The sequence below is a fragment of the Globicephala melas genome, chromosome 2 (genome assembly GCF_963455315.2).
Source record: "Globicephala melas chromosome 2, mGloMel1.2, whole genome shotgun sequence".
NCBI lineage: Eukaryota > Metazoa > Chordata > Mammalia > Artiodactyla > Delphinidae > Globicephala > Globicephala melas.
The window spans coordinates 67,258,870-67,274,767 of record NC_083315.2 but is presented as its reverse complement, the minus strand read 5'-3'; the positions used below and the strand labels follow the sequence as shown (position 1 = coordinate 67,274,767).

Sequence of the window (15,898 nt, the reverse complement as noted above, 5' to 3'; positions counted from 1 at the left end):
GCCTCCGGCTTGCTGTGTGACATTGGACAAGTCTCATTCCCTCTCTGGACCTCAGCTTGCTCATACACAGCGTGAGTGGATGGTCTCTTGAGTTCTTTTCCACCTCTGCTTCTCTGTCTCTAGGTGAGGATCATGTGACATCAGGTGGGGAGGCCCCTTGCAGTGCCTCCGGGGCCTTGTGGCACCCCTGCCCCTCCCTTGCGCCCCACTTCCTGCAGCCAGTTTGGAGCCAGAGACAAAGGCGTGCTCCAGGCGGAAGGTGCAGCCAGTGGGGATGTGGGCTGGTGCCTGGCTGGCGGGCCCTGATAAGAGGCCGAGGCTCCCGGTGAATCAGCTGGAGGTGCTGGAGGTGGGGGGAGATAGGGCAGGCTGGCACCGGTCTCGCCAGCCTCTGCCCACACCCTCTGGGGCCTCAGACAGGTGAAGGTTTCAGGGCACATGCAGAGAGACGGGGACCCCAGCAGCTGTGCAACTGGGATGACTCTTGTCCTATTATGTGTTTTCAAGCCTGGGGGTTTTCTGGCCCCAACAAACCTGGGATCTTCCAAAGGCCACGTGACCCTGGGGCTCTCTCCTGGTCGCGGGACAACGTGTGGGATGGGACGTGTGTGATTTCTGGAAGTTAAAGGTCTCCCTTTCCGGCGAGCCAGCTCTTTGTTCCACATCCTCAAGGACCCTGACTTCAGCCTATTGTTCCTGCTGCTGACACAGAGGCTCCAAGTTCCTCTCTGGACTTGTGCTGGGGTGGGGGGTTCCTGGTGTTGGCGGTGGGTAGCTGGGGGTTGGGATCTGCGCGTACCTGCTTATGAAAAGTCATCCGCTCATTCAGGGAGAGCGTCATTTGGGGACACTCTCTGGCTGTGTGGGAGGCTGAGACAGCGACTTCCAGGCTTTTATGTCTTGAGTTTTGTCAAACTGAGGCTCGGCCACTTCTGGCTGTGGCCGATTTCATGCCCTTGGTGGGCGTGATCATTAAACTGCTCGGGTGGCCAGTCAAGGATGAGGTTCAGTTTGACGGTAGCTGACGGGAGGCAGTGCAGAGAGGGCTCACTTCCAGATGTGAACGGTTACGATGACCCGCTAGTGAATCCAGCAAGTCCCCCCACTGTGGCTTCATGGGACATTGGAGTCAGACTTCAGTGTGAGGAACTGAATTCTCCAGAGTTGGGAGGATGATCTCAGAATGCAAAGACGCTGGCTCTGTAGGGTTAATTTCATTTTAACGCGTAAGGAAGGGAAAGGGGTATTTAAGCTACTTTTGGGGAATGCTGTGCAGTTGGATGTTTATTATATCAGTTATTTGTATAACAGGCCTAATACAAAATTCCTTCTGGCCTGATTTTCCACTTACAAAGAACAACCCAATTGAACCAGTAGATCTTGCATGAGAGGATCCAGCCAGGAAGACAGAGCTTCTTAGCTCCACTTGGCAGGAGGGGAGACTGAGGCTTGGCAGGAGTTGCACAGTTTGCTGTCGGGATGTGGATGGGCCCTGCGCCTCTGGCTGCCAAGGCCCGACCCTTGCCACCATACCTGCCCTTCACTTGACAGCCTCATCTGCCCCTGCTAACAAGCTCGTCCTTGATTTGGGCCCCTTTGGTCAGTGGGAAGTTCTGGCCAGACTCCTCAGCGCCCCCGTGGGGAACCCAGCCTGCCGATCCCAGCTGGTCTTTGAGGGTCCCTGGCCCCATCTTCTTGGCTGTCCCTTGGGAGTAGAGAGGTTTCATGGTCGGGGGCTGGAGATGCCCCCGTTGACAGAGCCCACTGGGCCAGTGGTACCTCCTCATCTGTCCACCAGCATGGCTTCTTCACCTGAAGATTATTCACAGATACAGTAGTTCTTAATTCCAGATTAGCTTTCCCTTGCCATCATGGTTTCCCCCGTAGTCATGCATACTTAGTGAAAGTTGAAAAGTGAGCAGCGTAAATTTGATAGAGGTTGGACAAAACACCCCACCTGAGAATGCACGGCAAACAGAGGGGACCTGGGGATCCTCAGACATGGGGGATGTCTGTGGAGGTGACTTCTGCTCCAGCCACCATTTCCCCAGAGGGCAGACCGCAGCCACCTGTCCTGTGTAGGAGCCACCAACTCCCCCTTTTCACCCCTGCAGAGATGGCCTAAAGTTTCCCCCTGAGAGCCCCTTGGTTCCCCCACCTCTCCCCTCCCACAAGGCGGTGTCTGGGGGGGGGCACACACAGCTGCCCCCATATCCTAACTTGCTCCGCTGCAGCCAGCTGCCCCCTGCCCGAATCAAGAATTCTGCCTGGGCTCCATAAATCACCCTAAGAGCACATTCCTTGGGGGATTTGTAAAATAATCAAAATATTTGGGGAAAAGACCTTAAGATTACTTATGGCTATTAGTGAGATCCATATATTTTGGCACCAAGCATGGCCTAATTGAAAAAATATGTGTGCTTGGTGATTTCTTTCTTTCCATCTTTTTTTTTTTTTCTTTTCATAAGAAGTAGGCCCAGAGAGAAGAGTGGTTAGGGGAAAAAAACAGGGAGGAATTGAATATCAAAAGGGTTTGTGTGGAGGAGCTGTTTACAGAATTATGGAAAATATAATGCTAAATGGAAAGTAAGCCCTGCCTATATAGTCCGGGATTATTAATAGAACGGAGTTACCAGGCACATAATGAACCTTTTAAGAGACCTGGGACAACTTTCCCCGTTGCAAAACAAGTTTCCTTCGAATAGCACCATTCACGCAGCTAAGGGCATTGGGTTACAACAATAAATAAAAATGAACAGTGCCCTGAGAAATTCAAGGAATGCACCAACGATTCAGTGATTTAGTATGAGAAAACACTACTTAAACATTTAATTGAATCGCATACTTTCATCTTTAAAACGCAAGCGTTTGAACTGCCACCTGAACCTTTCTCTTTGCTTCATTAGATGGCAAGACTCCTTGGGGGAGGGGTCACGCTCCCACCCCCTCCCCAGGTTTTTCCGCTTCCCTGCTGCACCCTAACTCACTCTTGCTCGAGATCATCGGGGAAAAGGAGACAGGACAGGAGCTTCCTTGCAAAGCTATAGGGAGAGGCCTGTGTGGGATGTGCTTTTCCAAAAGCTTTACTTGCGGGGACTTGGTCTTAGCTTTGGAGCCCTGGGTCCGTCACCGCCCCTCCCGTAGACTCAGTTTCCCCTCTGTTTAATGAGGGGCTTGGATTAGAGCCTCTGACTGGAGGTCTTTGTCACAGTCCATGCGCCTGATGGCCAGTCTGATTCAGTGGGCTCCCCGGCTGCTCACTTCGTGCCTTCCTGGTTAAAAATTCCTGGAATAGGGGCTTCCCTGGTGGCGCAGTGGTTGAGAGTCCGCCTGCTGATGCAGGGGACATGGGTTCATGCCCCGGTCCGGGAAGATCCCACAGGCCGCGGAGCAGCTGGGTCCGTGAGCCATGGCCGCTGAGCCTGCACATCCGGAGCCTGTGCTCCGCAACGGGAGAGGCCACAACAGTGAGAGGCCCGCGTACTGCAAAAAAAAAAAAAAAAAAAATTCCTGGAATAGAAGCTCCTGAGGGCCCTTCCGGGTCTAGGAAACCAGAGGGCAGGGACGCAGTGACCACTGGGCACCTCTTGGGACCAGGCCTGCTGAACGCTGCCTCCTTCCATCCTCTTGGGTCTAGAGACTTCACAATTTTAATTGTGGGAGGTGGGCTGGGCTGATACCTGCCCCAGGAGGCCTGGCCCCAGGCCAAGTCCTGGCCCCAGGCCGAGTCCTGGAGTCCAGTCTGTGTGTGTGGACAGTGGTTCTGAGATGTCGGGACGGCAGAACCAGCCAGGGCCTGCTGACAGATTGGGTTTGGCGTCCAAGAGAGCGAGGGGAGACGAGGGTCTGCAGCACATCTTCCAGACTTGGCTGGGTGCTGTCATCCGAGGTTCGTGTGTACACATGGGACACACATACGGGTACTTCCTCAAGTGTTCACTGCGGCCGGGGAGCCTGGCCTTTCCGTAAAGATTAACCAGTGGCCCTTTACTGATTCCCTACCTCGTCCAGGGCACGCTCTGAGCTGCCGTGGTGGGGACACAGAGGGCTTCTCTCAACCCTGCCCTTGAGGAGCTTGTAATCTGTTTTCACACCTAGACAGAAGAGCCACGTGACCTTGGGTAAGTCAGCTCTCAGTAAGACTCGTGACCTTTATCTAGACACCTAGGAAACCCCTGGTACCACACTCTTCTTTCTGTGTGAACAGCTTCACAAACTGTTTTATGTCGTATTTCCCAGCTAGACTGGGGCCTTCTCTGGACGAGGACGAGTGTTCCCTGTGATGACCCAGTGAATGAGCCATCTCACGTTCATTTCGCTCCATCTATGGGCACCTCCCCTCCCTGCAGCTTGGCCTGGGGCCTCCTGTAGGGGCACAAAGCAGAGGAGACCCAACTCTGGTTCCCACAGAACTTCCCGTCTCTCTAGGAACTTGGGCCTGGGAACAGCTACCGTAGCTACGATTTGTTTGGGGCCAAGGCAAGGTTTTCTTAATTTGGGGGTTCCCAGAGCAGACCCTGAGACAGAAATTCAATTGCACGGTTTATTGGGGCAGGGGGTTGACCCAGGAAACGTCAGTGGAGTGTGGAGAAGGAACAGGGGGTGGGGAGGCCAGGAGTTATATGAAGCCAGTTACCTCCGTGGGTAGGAGCAGAATCCTGCTAGGGACTTTGGGAGACAATATGGAGCTCACCTCAGAGTTACCCCAGCCGAGGGGAGGGGGAGCAGGGGCACCAATCCACCGTTCCTTGGGTGTTCGTTCCTGGTGCTTCCAGCTCTCAAGCAGAGTAAGGCCCCAGCAACCTCTCAGGCACGTCCTGGGACAAGAGCAGGTGCTGGCATTTAGAAGCTGGGTCGTGCCCTGAACTGGTGCAGGCTGAGGGGACGTGGGCAGAACACCAGCAGTGTTTGTTGGACACCCTCCATGTGTCAGGCCACCGGTGGCCCCAAGACCCCCACCTTGACCAAAGTTTGTCTTCAGCAAAGGAGAGCCCGACAAGCCCCTGCCCTTTGGAGACGAAGCGCTGAGACAGGCCCTGTGTTTGAGGTTCTCTGGGTGAAAGTGCTCTGCACCTTGTTGAGTTCTGTTCTGCGGGGGGTCGGAGGAGGATGATGGTGATCGGGTGATGGTGGTGATTGTAGCTCTGCATAGAGGGCTCAGACCATCTTACTCCAGAATCAGAAGGCAGGGCCAGTCGGTACCCTATGGCCTTGGGGAAGCCACTGAACCCACCTTGCCCACTTACCGTGAGCCCTAAATGGTAGCCAAGTACGGTGCTCAGCCTGCTGCCTGGCACAAAGATACTCAAGAAAAGGTCACTCCCGCTCGCATCCCTCACAGGCTGTTAGCACGTGCCTTTCTGCAGCCCTTCCAACACGCCGTGCGGTGGCCAGCGGGAAGGGTTCTGTCACTGCCTCTCACGATAGGCAACTGAGGCCCATAAGAATTAAGACCGAACCCGGGACTCCTGAGCCCCCTGGGCCACAGTTTTCCTGACATGACAGGTGTGTGTCGAGGTCAAAGCAAATCACAAAGCCAGCCTGGGAGCGGGGAGGAGATAGGCCGGCCACGTGCTCTGGCTGTACTCACCTGTCTCGAGCAGGTCTTGGCATCAAGACATTCAGGGCTCCCTGGGACTCGAGCCCCTGATTTGTGCGTGCTGCGTCCTCAGCGCCTTGATCGTGCTGGGCATAGAGCAGGTTATTAGTGCCAGAGGGGCTTTGGCAGTCAGCCAGCCCAAACCTTTGTTTTGTTGGGAAGAGGAAACGGTCCCAGAGACACCAGTGACTTCCCCGAGTCACAGTGACTTCTTGGCGACCAGACTGCAGCCAGGTCCCAGGTGGCTGGCATGCTTTCTTCCTCCTCCTTCCGTAGGAAGCTGCCGTGTAAGGTATGCTTTGTTATAGTTGCTTATAAACATAATAAATATCCCTTACATTTAATAGTGCCTTTAAAAAAAATGCAGCTTACAACCCAGCTTTTCACTTGCTCCTTAGGAAACCCATTGAGGGGCAAACAGGCATTGCCCCTTTTCAAGCTGCAGTAGCTGAGGCTTGGGAAGCTTACTGGGGTCTTGAGATCCCCAGGGCAGTGATCTTTCAGCCATACACAGATTTTAGTGGGTCAGGACGGCCAGGGGCAGTGTCGGAAGTCTTGACTGTGAGGTGCCCTCCCTGCCTTCTGACAGACCATAGACACTTTGGGGCGGAGGGCTTCTGGGAGAGAGCCCCAGGCTGGTGCCCGGAAGGCTGGGCTTCAGGGCCACCTCTGGCTTGGCTTGCTGTGTCACTACAGGGAGTCCCATCACCTCTGTGCTTTGAGTTCTTTCCCTAGGCTAGATGGTCACATCACCCTGCCAGCTCTAGCCTCTTCCCTTAATGCTCACAGTTTGATGGAAGCAGACACCTAATTTAAAAATTACATACAGAAATCTTTTTTATAAAGATGTGAATAGATCGCTCTGGGATCCCAGTGGGGGTTGCCTAGGCAAGTGTGTGAAGGCTTCATGGAGGAGGTGACCTTTAGCCCTGGCAGGGGACAGTGAGGGACACATTTCAGGGAGAAGGGGCAGGGGGATGACCGTAGCATTTGCCAAACGTGTACCACATGCACTGAGCTTTACATGTATTGTCTTGTTGAATTCTCACAACAGGCCGCCCTGGGAAGGTCGTTTAATTATTTTCTTTTGGCAGACGAGGTCACTGGGCGACAGAGAGGAGAGGTAGCTTATTTGGGGCCGCATGAAGCAGGTTTTAAAGCCCCTTGTCTACCTTCCACCTCTCCGAAGCCTCCCATGTCACTGCCACAAAGGCCCCGAGGCCCAATCAGACTTCCCCATCACTTTCAGGATCTGAGATCTGCAAAAGGTGCTGAGGCTGAGCGGTCCTGTAAGACAATGTGCCCAGGCTGGGAGTGGCGATGCCAGTGCCCACCTCAGTGCCAGCAGTTTCATCCCCCAGCCTGCCCATGTATCATCCCAGCTGTGGGATCTGGGCACAGTTGGGCCTTCTGTGAGTCAGGCGTCTCCAAGGAGCCCCCAGGGTTCCTCCCTGCTCCCAGACCCCGCAGCACTGCCCCTCGGGCACCATCTCTCCACTTCTGCCCTCCTGCCTCAGCTCCCTCAGGAGGCCTCCGACCTCCATCAGGGGCAAGCAAGTATGGCCACGGTGGCCTCCGCATGCCTGCCCCCCTCCCAGCTGTCTGGGTGGCCTTTTTTAAGGATCCTTCCTAATGGGTGTGAAACATCAGGGGTCCCTCACTCAAGGTTTCGTTGCGCAGATGGGGTAGCCAAGGCTCTGAGAAGGGAAGTGACTTGCTCAAAGTCACACTGCATTAGGGGCTGGGCCAGACCTCCTGGTGATCCCTGGTGGGGAGTGACTGTGGTGGACCCTGCAGCCCTCCGCCATGTTAGGATGGCTAATGGGACCCAGTATGTGCTTCTCGCCTGACACAACTCAGGCCCCCCACCCCAAAGAGCCTCATGAACTTGAGAAGGAAACTTAGAATGTTTTTCTGCTCTTGCTGCAAGGGTTTCGCTAGTCTTTTGGAGGATTGTGGGGACGTGTCTCGCTGAGGGAAAGAGCCCCAGCCAGGTGATGCTGAGGCTCCGTTTCCTCACCCAGCTTCCTGGCACTGCCTGCCTTCACCATCAGAGGGCCTGGAAGGCAGCACGTGGGGTGCTTGGGGATTGAAGCTCTGGGGTCAAATGTCAGCCCCACCGCGCTCACCGTGGGTGGTCATGGGCTCATTTGTCCTCCTCTGTAAGAGTGGGGATAATGGGAGCCCCACCTCAGGGGCCTGAGTTAATAACAGGCATGTAGGAAGTGCTCCATGAATGGGCGATATTGTTATCTGGTCCTGGGAGACAAGGGGGCATTTCTCATCCCTCCTCTCTCTCCATCTGACTCTTGCGTTCTCCAGACTCGCTCAGTCACTCTTACACAGTGGCCTCTTGCTTGTGCTCTCTTTAAATCAAGGCAGGGGTCGCACTCAAACTCACACTTGCAAAAAGGTCAGAGTTTACCCGGCTCCAGGTGACACTGCCTGGGGAGTTGGCTCATTGCACTGCTGAAAGACTTGGCTGCAGTTTGCAATATGCAGGGGTTCATACTCACTTCTTCCCTATCTTCCACTGGCGCACACACACACACACACACACACACACACACACAATTCACCCAAACCCTCGTGTGAAGTACAACCGGTGGTACTTGGTATGAGCTCAATAAATGCATGTGCCCATTTTATTTTCTGTCAGTCAGTGATGATGTCACCAGGTAGGTACCTTTTGTGCTAGGCATTATAGGGTTGCGCAGAGTAAGTGCCTACTAGCTGTTCAGCACAGAGTTGGGCATTTTAATAGAGTCTCCCATAATCCTTATAACCATTGGGTGTAGGAGGAGTATAGTTCATTATAATCCCCATTTTGTAGGTGGGTTCACTGAGGCTTAGAGAAAAGGCACATGTGAACTTAAGGTAACAGCGCAGGGGTTAAAAGTCCATTTAATGATACAAATGCACTTATTTACAGAACAGCAGTAGACTCAATTTATGGTTACCAAAGGTGAAGGGGTGGAGAGGGATAAATTGGGAATTTGGGATTAACAGATACACACTACTATATGTAAAACAGATAAAACAACCACGACCTAATGTATAGCACAGGGAAGTATATTCAATATCTTGTAATAACCTATAATGGAAAAGAGTCTGAAAAAGAGTATGTGTATATATATGAGTCACTTTGCTGTACACCTGAAACATTGTAAATCAACTATACTTAAATATAAAAAAAACGAAAAAAAACGCATGTTAAAAAAAGATCTCATTAAAAAAAAAAGTCCATTTAAGACAAGAGGGCGCAAAGGACAAGATGAGCTTTATGGCTGCCTTCAGAGCAGCGGTGAGGAGCTGGGGGAGGGAAGAGGGAGCTCTGTGGTTTGGGGGTGCAGTGTGTCTCACCTCATCAAAGAGGTAAGACTTCACTTGGAGCTAGGGATAGGCTGCCTTGTTCTTGTCCCGAGTCCCCCCTCTGCTGTTTGCCTGCTGTGTGACCTTAGGCAAGTCCCTTTCCCTCTCTGGGCCTATAAGGACTGCACATTCATTCAGTCTGTCTTTGGATTTTCTGGAAACTCCGGCAGCCCATCAAACGTGTTCAGAAAGGGGCTGTCTCTGTTGGTTCCAGTGCTGTCCTTACTCTTCAAAAACTCCTTAGGACTGTGGAGGTCATGGCCCAGCTCTGAGGGTGACCTTCATGTTGAGGAGTCACCACCAGGCTGGGAAGCTGTCAGAAATTTGTTTGCTCACAGGAAGGTCCCAAGCATGCCCTCGTGGATTCGTAGGCCTCGTCAGCATGCCCGCAGGGCCACGCTTCCCAGAGGCCCCACCCTCTGTGAAATAACAACCCATGGTCACTGCCTGCTGCTGAGCCTCAGTGCCCCTTTTTGTACCAGAACTAAGTAGATGATTTCTTCTGGCTCAAGTCTCTTGTGATGAGAATATTATTATGCTAAGGTCATCCTTGGATGATGTCCCAGGGCCGTGAAATTGCCACTGCAGCCTTCTGCTTACCTGTAGAAACGGCCCTACCTGGGCTCCAGGTGGAAGAGCCCATAGCATGTCCCTGGGCTTTGTGGGTTCTCTGTGCCTTACAAGGTACTCACCACTGATCTCCCAGCACTAGCCTGGGCAGGACAGCTGCTGTTACCACCCCATTCTAGGGATGAGGAACTGAGGCTCGGGGCAGGAGGAGTCTGCCCAAGGTGAGGGGCTGGGTGAGTGGCAGGGCCATCGCAGTGGGGTCCGGGTGGTAATCTCCCCCTCCCTGGGCAGGGCTGGGCTTGGCCTCCACCTCTGCATGGGGCTCCCAGCCAGGGCAACCCACAGTGGGGTTAAACAGAAAGGCCTCCTGGAGGAAGGAAAAGATTCCCAGAGTTCTGTGCTTCAAGCCATTTTGGTAAAAAAAAAAAAACCTAATTAGAGGTGACAATGGTGACTTTGTCTGTGTGCTCACTTTTTCCTCCCTCTTCCCTACACCTCCCCCTTCTCTCTGTCCCTCATTTGTTATATCCATGGGAAAACTAGGTAATGTTATAATTACTGAAAATATTGTGGGTCCTTGGAAGCTAGGGGGAGGGGCATGCCTGGGCGTGCAGGAGGCCCTTTTTCCCAAAAAAAAAAAAAAAAAAAAATTTTTTTTTTAGGCTTTATTTTATTTTTTTCCTTTCGTTTGGAAATGGAGCCCTTTGCAGTCATGCTGTCACAGTTAAAATAAGGTTTAAATTACAGGCCAGCCCGTGGCTTTTCCCCTTTCTTTTCAGAATTTTTGCCAACTTGCAATTTACTTAATGAAATCCTGCTATTCCGTTTAACGGGGATATTTTTTGCAGATGTTGATTTAACTTAGCTTTGCAAAATATGTGAACTGTACCGTTTCTTTTCCTATTTTTAACGGTTTCAGGATTCTAGTTCAGCAACTCCACCGGCGCTGCCATGCCAGCAGTGGTGTTTACTCCCATCCTTGAAAATATTTGTGTTCCATTGCTCTGTTTGCCCTCCCCTCCATCCCACATACCCACAAAGGGGAGGGGTCCCATACACAGCAGCTTCTTCCAGAGGAGGCTCAATCAGGTTTAGTAATGGATGGAATTGGACTGAAGGGACATCAGAGTTTCTTATAGTCCAGCCCCCTTGTTTGGAGGGAATGGAGGCTCAGAGTGGGGAAGTGACTTGCCTAAAGTCACACAGCAAATGAGGAGCATAGTGACTTGAGGCATCAGCTGGGTTCTCTGGACAGAGGTGAGAGTGGGGAGCAGGGGGTTCTTGCCTTGTGGCTATTTTGGCTGATTCTTCTCCCTAGGAAGAGACTCACCACCACCACCCCGGCCCCAGGAGCCTTGGGCTTGACCTTCATGTGCTGGGAGGGAAGTTCTGCTTCATGTCTCCCTGAGGCACCGTGGCTAGTGGAGAAAAACCCCACCAAGAGTTCTGAGACTTGGAGTTGTGGGGAAGGGCTTCTGCTGCTTGACTGTCTTCCGTGACCTGAGTAAATTGCTTCCTCTCCCCAAGCCTCAGTTTCCCCATCTGTACGGTGTCGGTGAGAGTCCTCGTCTCCTCTACTGTTGTCAGGATCTAATGGAGGAGGTCGGTGTGAGAAGGTCTGGCCTGAAGCCCAGCAGGTGTTCAGGGAATGCTTTTATAACATCCTCACACACTGCCAACTCTGGTCCCCGTGGGAAGACACGGGAGGAGAGGTGTGACATGCAAGTGAACCTGGTGTCTGTGGGTACCAGGATCCGGGTCAGACATAGCAGGACACACCCCTTCCCTTCGATGGGGGACCTCCTCCAGCCACCCTTTCTTTAATGACAGGGACTCCCATGGAGTCAGGAGAGAGCAGGCAGAGGCCCAGACTGGCATGGGACTTGCCAGGGGCAGAGTCTGAATCCGGGGCATCCCTCCTGGTGGCTCCCGAGGTACGGTCCAGCCCCCTGAGGATGGGTCTTTGCCTGAGCCCCCAGGTTGGGGGCTGGTGCATCTTGATCCCGGCCCCTTTCAGGGCTTCGCCCCCAGTCTCTTGGAGGGTTCGCCTGGCTCTAGTGTTCTGGAGTGTGCTGGAGGGGCCAAAGGAAATTCTGGAGGTGGGGCCAGCTGGGAGCACGGGGTCGGGGGTGGGGTCGGGGCGGGGGGAGCGGTTCAGTGCTGGAGGGCGCTGGGCTGGGCCTTCCCCGATCCCTGCATTCCGCACACACGCCCTGGATGCTGGAATGGCCACTGAGCTGCGAAGGAAGTGCTGGCAGGACAACAGAGCCGAGGGCGGGCGGAATGCGATGGACCCGGGCACTGGGGATCGGGCCCTCTTCAGACGTGGAGATGACTGGGCTGGGGCCAGGGAGGGAGGGACGGCCACCTTGGCAGGCCGGGTGACCTCAAGGAGCAGTTTCCCATGACTCTGAGGGACTGGTTTCTGGTTAAAATGACGGAGAGGGCCAGGGACCCTCCTTGAAGCCTACTCCACATTATACAGACCCCGTTTCTATAAAGTTGTTGTCTTTGTGTATGTCTGCGGGTGGAGGTGGTGGGAGGAAAGTGTGTCTGGAACTTCCGTTGCCTGAAGAATTCATCACACAGATCCTTCTATAGTCATGACCCTGGGTTCCGTAGCACTCTCCTTTTTATTACTAAATATAAAGTAACATGTCATCACACAGTCAATATAGTTATAGTCTCTTTATATAACATTCGAAATACACTGGTAAAGCAGAAGTCTCCCTTTCTTCCCCATCCCACTTTCCTCCTGAGAGTAAACTACTCTTTTTTTTTTTTTGCCGCGCTGGGTCCTCGTTGCTGCGCGCGGGCTTTCTCTAGTCCCGGCGAGCGGGGGCTACTCTTCGTTGCGGTATGCGGGCTTCTCACTGCGGTGGCTTCTCTTGTTGCGGAGCACCGGCTCTAGGCATGTGGCCTTCAGTAGTTACAGCACGCAGGCTCAGTAGGTGTGGCATGTGGGCCCCAGAGTGCGCGAGCTTCAGTAGTTGCAGTGCGTGGGCTCAGTAGTTGTGGCACGTGGGCTCTAGAGCACAGTAGTTGTGGCGCACGGGCTTAGTTGCTCCGCGGCATGTGGGATCTTCCTGGACCAGGGATCAAACCCGTGTCCCGTGCATTGGCAGGCGGATTCTTAACCACTGGACCACCAGGGAAGTCCAGTTAACTACTCTTAAGCTGAGCAGGATGAAAACAGCAACGAAACAGAGTAGATTATTTTTTAATCACGGCAGGTCCGAACGCTGGTGACAGTAAACTTCACAAAAGCTCTCAGACTGTTTTTATAAACACAGCTACATGCTGGATTTTCAGGAGAGACACATCTAAACAAAATCATATAGGCAGGTTGAAACTGAAGAGAACTGGTGGGGAAAGATACACTAAGTCAGTGCTAAACAGAGAGAAAGTAAGTGCGGCAGTATTAATATGAGGTAATATAATTCCAGACAAAAGGGCATTAGAAGGAACAAAGAGGCAAATTTTACAAAGATCAAGGGTTGGCAGACTTTTCTGTAAAGGGCCAGATAAATATTTTCGGCTTTGCAGGCTGTTCGGTCTCTGTCCCACTGCTCAACCCTGCCATTGTGACATACACAGACAGCATATAACACAATGCCTGTGATTGTGTTCCAGTAAAACTGTAGTGCCCAGAACAAGTGGCGGGCCACATCTGGCGTTTGCTGACGCCTGACATAGATCAAAGCTAAATTATTATATCTCGGGGAGATATAATAATCAAGGATCTTTATACACCTAACAACATAGCTTTGAGATCTCCAAATGAAAAGACAGATAGAAATAAAAAGGGAATTTGACAAACCCCCAGGAGAATGGGACTTTAAAACACAGTGCTTTGAGAAGCTGACAGATCCAGTAGACAGAGAATTTTATGAACAACACTGCAAATATGTTGCAGTATGTGTATTTGTGTATTTACAGGTGCTTGTCCCATTGTACCATGCCAGGTCCCTGCCTCACCCCTTGGATTTTTTAAACTAGAGTGGTCTGTCTTGTCTCTAAACGGGCTGGACAAATCAAGATGAGGTAAAAAAAAAGCTCTGCATCTTCAGTATTGGGTGCTTCCTGTAGTCCTAGAGTTCCCACTTATAATGGCCACCTGTCTCTCAGTATTAATCACACCCAGTTGTAGGCGGGGTCGCCACCCTGAATGAGCTAGTAGTCTGTGGGGTGTAGGGATGTATGCCCATGAAACAGTGGAGAACCAGTCAGGCCGTGACCCTCTTTGCCCACCACCTTCCCGTGGCTACCCATGCCCACAACACACCCCAGGTGCTCAGCCCTAGCCAACCCCTATAGACTCTCTTTTCTCCACGAGCCCTTCCGTGTTCTGTGATCTGGCCTTAGGAGACTGCTTTCACCTTGACTTCTGCCCGTGTGCCTTCGCCCAGGCCGTCCCTCAGCCCTGGAGCGCCTGGCCGTCCTCCCCACCCCTTCCACCCCTCTGGGGCACCAGTCAGCATCCTCCTTCCCTAGGAGGATTTGGTGGCCCGACCTTCTTTGCCTCGCTGCCCCTCATTTATGATGTTCTTGGTGGTCCTGTCCTCTCTTCCCCTGGCTTGGAGCTCCGAGGGCAGAGGTGTGCCTGGTCCCCTGGCCCCACAGGAGACCAGCATTGTGCCCTATGGGGGCTCTGGGCAGTGCTTGTGCATGGAAGGGGGCATCTGTGGAGAGAGCGCCTCCCTGCCTGCTGCACGCCCCCCGCCCCGCAGGAGCAGAGGTTGGACTGCCTCTTTGTGAATCCCAGCACCACCCCTTACCAGTGGGTGACCTTGGATGGGTCAGGAGGCCTCAGTTCCCTCCTTGTCCATCAAATGGGCAATTAATAATATTTACACCCCAGGGTTGTTGTGAGAAATAGGTGCCTGGCACATGGTGAGCTGGCAGGACGTGTCAGCTCCTAGCACAGTCGTTCCCTGTCCCACGATTCTTTGTCCTGGCTGCCCTTGATCCCATTTCACATATGGGGAACCCAAGGCCCAGAGAGACTAAGGCCATTCGTCCCTAATACACAGCTAGGAAGTGGCAGAGCTGGGATTGGAGCCGAGGCCCTTGATGCTGGATCCCGTGAGGAGGCGCACGCTGTCCCAAGGGCCTGTCCTCAGACACGCCCAGGTGCAGTGAGTCAGGGCCATCCGTGGCGGCTCCAGAGTGTCGCCTTCCCTGCTGGTCTCCTGGCCCGGCACTGGGACCGCCACGTCCGTGTAATGCTAGGAAGTCAATTTGGTTTGGTCTCCTTCCTGCCCCTGTCATCCCTCGCTCGGGGAAGCCAGCTCTCTCACTACTGTGCCAGGCTTCTGAACCCTCTGCTCGTGGGATAGTGACATATCAGCCAGAAGAGAGGCCTCTTAAATCTTGTGAAAAACATAGATTCCTGGGCTCCACCCAGGACCCGTGAATCAGAATCTCCAGGGGCGGGGCCTGGGAATCTGGACATAAGGGCCCAAAGCAGGGGAAACACTGGCTCTTCTAACCCTTTTGTTTTTCGGTTGAAGAAGCCGGCCCTCGGAGAGGGGTCTGCGTTGCAGGGAGGCCCAGTGAGCCTGAAAAGCCCTCTCTGGACTCTAACCTGAGTCACAGTTGCTGCCCCTTCCCAGCACTGTCCCCCCGCCCCATCCCCCAGCCTCGAATCTCTAGGAACCCTGTACAATGGAAGTGGTTGCGAATGGGTGTGCAGAGACCTTCTGGAAACTCAGGCTCTGCTCGGAGACTTCCTGTGTCTTACAATGTTATCTTCAGAATAGGAAACTTTGCCCCATTTTTGCAACGCACATCCTTTGCCTGAGAGTCTGTGGTGGTGCCGGCCAGCCGGGGCGGGTCACTACTCAGGCAGAGGCGGGGAGTTGTTCTGACAGCCATGCGAGGAAGGACTCTCTCCCTGCAACTCACAAGAACAAACAAACAGACCCTTTTGCAAAAATAATTCATGTTGGCCAGACTCATCAGGAGTATTTGTTCCTTGTGCCCAGTGGTATTGATAGAACCAAGTCATTCCTTAGAGACAAGAGCGCTAGCTGTGAGACCCGGCTCTGCTGCTGCCTCACCTCCAGCAAGTGATTGCTGCTCTCTGAGCCTCGGTTTCCTCTTCTGTAAAGGGAGGAGGTTGGGCTGAATAAGTTCTAACGCTGACACTGAGCAGCTCCCCAAGAATCCTTTAGATACCCCTACTTCCTCCAAGTTTCTCTTTGAAATAAGCATGCTTTTGCTGTTAGACAGGATGTTCCAGAGCACCCTATAATTTTCCGAGTTTCTACCAATCCAAGACTGGTATGGCCTCCCCCACCCTCAACTCTCAGACATTCACACGACCCACCAGGGCGGTGGGTGGATTCCCCAAGT

The 15,898-nt window shown here is 53.1% G+C and overlaps 1 protein-coding gene across 1 annotated transcript in view; it reads left to right on the top strand.

Annotated features, from left to right (window-relative positions):
- The window catches only part of SMAD6 (SMAD family member 6), a 75,002-nt gene that overhangs the window by 40,032 nt on the left and 19,072 nt on the right, over positions 1 to 15,898 (top strand). The window lies entirely within an intron of this gene.